This window comes from Lolium rigidum, chromosome 2, assembly GCF_022539505.1.
Source record: "Lolium rigidum isolate FL_2022 chromosome 2, APGP_CSIRO_Lrig_0.1, whole genome shotgun sequence".
Classification (NCBI taxonomy): domain Eukaryota; kingdom Viridiplantae; phylum Streptophyta; class Magnoliopsida; order Poales; family Poaceae; genus Lolium; species Lolium rigidum.
In genome coordinates, this window is record NC_061509.1 from 265,379,870 (window position 1) to 265,387,883 (window position 8,014).

Genomic DNA, 8,014 nt, shown 5'->3' on the forward strand with positions numbered 1-8,014 from the left:
TTGGCCGGAGCCACCGCGCCAGTAGCTCAGCGACGCCATCGATTTCGTCCACCTCAATCGCTGCTGCGACCCTCCCTCGACTCGTCGTCGTCTCCGCCGCCAATTGCCCACCTCGCCAACCTCGCTAGATGCCGGTAAGCTCCCCATCGCGACCCCGCTGCCGCCGGTAGGGTTTTCTCTCCGGCGAGCCCTGTCAAGGAAGGTGGCGACCCACGGCCGTGCGATCCTCTTTTGATCCGACGGCTCACATCGCTGCATACCGTTTCGGTGTTAAAAACCCACTGACGCGTAGGCCCCACCAGTCAGACGGCCCGCTAAGTGCTGAAGCGTTACTGGGCTAACCCACTTATTTTCCCGCCTAGGCCCACAGTTTGAATTCAAACTTAAATTGTTTCAGTTAAATTGCATACTGATGTCAACTTCAAATTTAAATATATCCAAATCTACTTGGCCAATTTTAGTGAATTTGATGTTGTTGGAAAGCCTATGAAATGCTCTATCCAACCCCACTGGTTTCAAACCAAGATCTTTTATAGAATTCGAATAGTAAAAATAACAAGTCAGCGAGTTTCGTAATACAAACAAATTTATCAAATCAACCATAATGAGTTTTGAGGTGATTCAAATTCTCATGATTAAAATTTCAAATACTCTAATTGTTTATGCAAAAATACGATATGGGTACTGTGTATGATCATGGGCTAGAATTAAAAATTGGCTATGTAGTCAATACTAGCCCATTTGAATTAGTTTTAAACTTAGGATTTCAAATCTATGAGGTGTAGCACCTCATTTAAATCATCTTCCCAAGTGGTATGAAGTAATGTGATGACCCTGGTTGCATGGTCTCATGATTGCTCACTTGAGGATATTAAATCAAATAGGATTTAAATTGCATGAGGTATAGAACCTTATGTAAATCATGTTTTTCAAATAATAAGTGTGGAGTGTTGATCTTGGTCAACATGTGACCATACATTTTTATTTGAGGAGATTAAATCTTAACAAGATTCAATGAGAGGAAATTATTTCTCCAAACTAAAGAGAAACCCTAATCCACATTTCAATGAGAGGAAATTAATTTTTCTAACACTAAGTAAGAAATCCCTAGCTTAATATGGAGTAATGTTAGGTGATGATACTAGATCATCTTGAGTGAGCCATTCAGGCTACTTAGGCTCATTAAGTATTGATTGATGTTGTATCCTCATATTCGTTTATAGACGCTAGTACCGGAGACTATCAAGAGGAGGAGGTATTCTACCAAGAAGAAGAAGAGAACTTTGATCACTACCCCAACCAAGGCAAGCTAATAATCTTGCAAGTTGACCTTGTGCAAAGCTCTACAAGAGCAAGGCACCATTACATCTTACCTTATGCTTAATGGTCCTATCCCAAGTTTTTACTTTACAAGCTTTATTGAATTTTATTTATCAAAGTTTATTTTTGATTCATGATTCACTTGGTTTAGTATGAAGGAGTACAAGAGCATCACACTTAGCCTAGAAAGCTATAAGCTAGTTAGCATCCCCTCATGACTAGTTGCTAGTGCTAAAAACTAAAAGTGACTACTTTAGATGGGAACTTGTGAAAACCAATGACTTTGAAAACCTTGGAATGATGAGTCATTATATTGAAAGATTTTGAAGGTGAATATGACTTGTGAATGACTTGGTGAATTTTACAAAACTGATGGTTGGGTTGGGATGCGATACCATTCCAATTTTATAAGTACCCCCACAATACCCGAATCCGGGTAAGGCTTGACTGGAAACTTATGTATTTTAGTATGGGTTCCCTCTGAACAACCGTCATCGGGGTTATGCCAAAGCTGCCTCCACCAAAAGTGAAATGACGTGAAATGAGGTGAATGTCAGACCCAAGCCCTGTGCAGTTCCCAGGTTGACTGTTGGTCCTCACTGGGAGGCCAAGCACATAGGGAGAGGTGCCTATTCTAGGGTATGTAAATGAAAGGTTATGATTGATAGTTCGCGTACTGCGTACGATAAATCAGGGCCAGTTACCCCTGACGAACTATTGCAATTGTTGTGGCACAAGTGTACAACCTCTGCAGAGTTTAAACTATTCGAATAGCCGCGTCCGCGGTCATGGACAGTTGGGAAGGCCATACTGTTCCGTCATCAGAACTTTTCCAAAATATGAATGGTAACTTGTGACTTGAATTGAAAGGTGACTTTGACTTTGAATCACAACTGAGTTGTGGGAATGACACTAATGTTCCCACTTGAGTTTAGTTAGGCAATTGAAGAGTCTTTGTTCACTAAAGTGCTTATGAAATAAAACTGGCTTTATGCAAATAAACCTAGAGCTTAGAACTCCCTTACTATAGTTGATAATGCTTACACTAGTATTAGTTTCCGAGTACTTTAAAGTACTCATGGCTGTGTCCCTGGCTATTCAAATGGCCAGACTATGAAGAAGAGCCCAGTACCAAGATGAAGGACAGCAGGACGTCTACGACAACTAGGACCACTCCTGACGTCAACAGTTGCATGTGGAATAGATGGACCACAACCGCTACTTCGCTTCCGCTATGTGTTTTGTAATTGATCAATAGATCAACTATTATTGTAATGAGACTGGATCATGTAATCCTTTGTTGTAAGACAATTATGATGTTGTAATGAATGATGTTCTATGATATCAATCTATTATGTCTCGCAAAAACAATATTCCTGGGATTGCGATGAATGGCATAATGGGCATCTGGACTTAAAACTCCGGGTGTTGACAAGTTGGTATCAGAGCCATTGTTTGACCTTAGGAGACCCTAGTTAGAATGGACGTCTGAAAAACTTAGTTTCAAAACCAATGAAGTGAATATTTATGAAAACTTATTCTCACCCTTATCCTTGAGATCTTTTTCAAAATGAGAAATCCATGCCCCACTTTTCCTTGTAATTACTACATAAAATTTTGACACACTTTCTCACTTCTCTAATTCTTCACGGATGGAGTACACCCGCAAATCCTATCAGCTTGGCCACGTGAGGAAACCTAATGTTCGAGAAGGATTTGAAGCAACTAGTTGAATACTTAGGACGCCCGTATCCCGAGTTCTTCGGAATACCACTCAATAATCAATCGGGAAGACAACCTCGGTGGGAAGTTACTACAGATCTAAAAGGAAAGCTAGGAGCCCAAATTTTGGAAACCATCTGGTTTTCTGTAACGGGGAACACTTGGAAGGATGGAATAACTAGAGCCATGCAAGAAGCAATTGCTCGTCTGTGCGGACAGAATGTGAACAAGCTCAAGAACACTCGCTTCATCTACTATCCAAGACATGACCCCATGGGAAGACCAATAACAATGCCACCGCACCCGGAGATGAGCCACTAAGTTGCATACCTAGACTTCATGCTGTACAAGACCCGCAAGGAGTTGGACAACGCCCTCGCCTTTCGCCAAGCACATTACCCGTGAAGACGAAGAATCCACCCTGAAGAGTAGTATCATTAAAGCACTATCGTAGGTGTGAGTTTGTATCAGGATCCCCTTGTATCGTAGAACGAATGAATGGTTCTTCAAACCAAGTGTGTTAGCTTTGTAATGTGTGATGCTTGGTATGAATGAAAAAGTGTTGTTGGGTTTTACCCCCGCAACACTACTCAAGTTTTCAAGTTATGAACTTTTTAAACTTTAACAAAACAAACCATAGAAATTTCCCTCTTATCTTATCATCTACCTCAATATTCAGATGGCCCCACCAACCCGTAGCACCAACAAAGACGCAATGATGCGGATGCTCCAAATGATGATGGCAGATCGAGAAGCCGAGAGAACTGAACGACAAGCCAATATTGCCGCACTGCAGCAGATAGCTCGTAACAATCAAGGCCATGGGAACCATGATCACCCTGGATCGAAGCTAAAGAACTTTCAGAACACCAACCCACCCATGTTCAGCAAGACCGAAGAGCCCCTCGATGCTGATGACTGGCTCCAGACAATGGAGAATAACCTGGAAGTTGCGGGATTAGAAGCCACCGAAAAAGTACTGTTCGCCACCCACTACCTGTCAGGACCTGCAAGAGCCTGGTGGACAAGTGCCCGCGCAATGAATGCTGGAAAAATGATGACCTGGGAAGACTTCAAGCTGAAGGTTAGCAAGTACCATGTGCCCCAAGGACTGATCAAGAAGATGAGAGACGAGGTTCGCGAACTCAAGCAAGGAAGGATGTCCGTGGTGGAATACCGCGACAGATTCCTCACTCTGTCAAGGTACGCCCAGGATGAAACTGACACCAACGAGAAGAGGAAGGAAAGATTTCTGAACGGACTGCATGATGAAATGCAAACGGTGTTAGTGAACATTCCGTTTGCTGACTTGGAAGCCCTTGTGGACTCAGCCATACAGATGGAAGGGAAGCTTCACCAAGCCAACAAGAACCGCAAGCGCAGAATGATGAACCGTAATGGGCCCAAGCAATGCCCAGAAGTACCGCAACAACTCCTCTGGAGGATTTACCCCAAGAAATAACAAGTCACCTGCTCAGACATATCGCCCAAACTACACAAACAACAACGGAGGACCCCCGAAGCACGGAGGCAACAACAATAACAATCAAAACAACAACAACCACACCAACAACAACAATCACCCCAATGGTAATAACAACAACAACCCCAATACTGCCCCGAGGACTGGAAGCAACGTTGTTCCCATCAACCCCAAAGACAAGTCAACTGTGAACTGCTACGAATGTAGAGTTGTGGGTCACTACTCCAATGAGTGCCCCAAGAAGCTTGCCAAGATTGCCGCCAATACCGCTGCACCTGCTCAGCAACAGCGCCGCTTGCGGCAAAAAGGAACCCGAACAACCGCAACAGCCGCCTCTACCACATGAATGCCACTGAAGCCCAGGAAGCACCCCAGGCCATGCCAAGTATGTTTTCCTGTTAATCCAATTGCTCAATCTCTCTTAGAAACCTCACTTTTCTTAAAATCTCGGGACGAGATTTGTTTAAGGGGGAAGGGTTTGTAACGTCCCAAACATTTCAAAAAAAACAAAGAAATGAATTTCACTATTTCCAAATTTTGGAACCAACAAAAACTTTTATTAAATTAAGTTTGATACATAGTGATCATGCTTATATGTTGTGATATTGCCATGATTGTTTGTTGAAGTATATATCTTGAAAGGATCTTAAACCCTAAACCCTAGCCTTTTCACCATCCAAGTTAAAACAAAATAAAAAGAAATTGAATAAGAAAAGGGCCTATGTGTCTATGGCTATTTTTGGTAAAACTTTTACCTAGGCTTTTCTACCTTGTTTAGATGTTTTGAAAACATCAACAAACCTAACCTAGTACCTACCAACTAGTTCAAGTAAGAAACAAAAATAAACTAAACACATGCATAGAGGCATATGTGGCACATAGTCATATTACCAAATCTTGCCCTATGCCTTCATACTCTACCCAAATGGTTTGAAACCTTTACCAAACCCCATCTAACACTAAATAAACCATAGACCATGTCTAAGTGAAGCCAAGAAAATGAAAATAAGAAATTAAGAAAATGCATTTCATCACATACATGTGCTTATGGCTATTTTGCAAAACTTTGACCTAGGCCAATTTGACTTGTGCCCTTGCTTGAAGAATGTTACTAAACACTTAATAACACTTTTTGAATCAAAGAAACTCAAATCAAATCAAATTTAAAATCAAATTATGCTCACATATGATAATGGTCACCTGTGCCATTTTTCAGATCTTACCCACTTTGAGCCATTCTATTAAGAGATTTCTAAACTAAACCAAGCCAACTCTTGGCACCTCATCCAAGGCCTCATCAAGGTGAACAACTTTGGTGTTGACCACTTTGACCAGATCGTTGACCATTGCTTAAATTAGTCAAGCCAAGTTACAACTTTGAAATAGATTCTAGATTCCCCAAAACTTTGGAATTTTCCCAAACCCTCTCCAAATCCCAAACCAATGCCACCCTTTGCTGCCAAACTTTATTTAGAACTCATCCATGAAGAAACCTAGAAAAATTTACCCACACATGAGGTTTTTACCTAAGAATCCAATAGTTACTATTAGGGTACAACCACTCCAACCACTATGTACCACTACCCTTTTTCAATCTTGAGCTCATCTATAGTGCCTAGTACCTCCAACCACTCGCCATGACCTCACATAGCTTTGCCATGATCACCTTGAACCAAACCATACCAAAGGACATGACATATGTCACACACTTTTTGACTTTGATCATATGTGCACACCTTAGTCTACCCTAGCTTGGCTCACCATGTCCAGCACCCTTGCCTCACCTCACTCTAGCAATACCAGCCCTCAGAGTTAAGGAAAAGTGCACAAGCCATCCCAATGCCACACCATGCCGCCCCCTTGCTCACCACCATCACACCACCTGCCCTCGGTCCTCTCCTACCTCGCTAACCTTGTCAAACCGAGCCGACCTCATCACCCTGAACACGCCAGACATGATTTCAGGTCAAGAGGAACACGACACACGCCAGAACGTGACGTGGTCACCGCGGCCAGGTCGTGCCAGAGCGTGCACGACGATGCTCTGGACACGACAGGGCACGGCAGTGCCTCGCCGCCTCAGACCTTCCCTCCCTCTCTCCTTTTACACGAACACCCTCCACGACGTAAGCCAGCTCCCAGACATGGTGTTTTGGACGGGGGAGCACTGTCGCCGTCATCACGGACGACGACTGTCCGCCACCGTGCTCAGGTACACGATGATGACGACGACGCTCCCGTGCTCCCTTTTCAACGCCCGGACGCCCGTCATGTCCGCCTCGACGTCACCAACCCTACAGCACCCACTCCCGTGACGCTAGCCCACTGTAGACGCGTCGACGACGATGACCTCACCCGCACCCTCGGCCACCTAGCGCCGCTATAAAAGGGGAGCACCCCCGCCTCCATTCTCCTCACCAGTCGCCTCCCCTCTCCCTCCTAAGCCTCCCTGACCACCTCCCTTCGCCAATTACACCCCCAGTCGCCGGAATTTGGCCGGAGCCACCGCGCCGCAGCTCGGCCGACGCCATCGATTTCGTCCACCTCAACCGCTGCTGCGACCCTCCTCGACTCGCCGTCGTCTCCGCCGCCAATGGCCCACCTTGCCAACCTCGCTAGACGCCGGTAAGCTCCCCATCGCGACCCCGCTGCCGCCGGTAGGGTTTTCTCTCCGGCGAGCCCCGTCGAGGAAGGTGGCGACCCACGGCCGTGCGATCCTCTTTTGATCCGATGGCTCACATCGCCGCATACCGTTTCGGTGTTAAAAACCCACCGACGCGTAGGCCCTACCCAGTCCGACGGCCCGCTAAGTGCTGAAGCTGCTATCGGGCTAGCCCACTTATTTTCCCACCTAGGCCCACAGCTTGAATTCAAACTTAAATTGTTTCAGCTAAAGTGCATACCGATGGCAACTTGAAATTTAAATATATCCAAATCTACTTGGCCAATTTTAGTGAATTTGATGTTGTTGGAAAGCCTATGAAATGCTCTATCCAACCCCACTGGTTTCAAACAAAGATCTTTTATAGAATTTGAATAGTAAAAATAACAAGTTAGATAGTTTTCGAATACAAACAAATTTATCAAATCAACCATAATGAGTTTTGAGGTGATTCAAATTCTCATAATTCACATTTCAAATACTCTAATTGTTTATGCAAAAATATGATATGGGTACTGTGTATGATCATGGGCTAGAATCAAAAATTGGCTATGTAGTCAATACTAACCCATTTGAATTAGTTTTAAACTTAGGATTTCAAATCTATGAGGTGTAGCACCTCATTTAAATCATCTTCCCAAGTGGTATGAAGTAATGTGATGACCCTGGTTGCATGGTCTCATGATTGCTCACTTGAGGATATTAAATCAAATAGGATTTAAATTGCATGAGGTATAGAACCTCATTTAAATCATGTTTTTCAAATAATAAGTGTGGAGTGTTGACCTTGGTCAACATGTGACCATACATTTTTATTTGAGGAGATT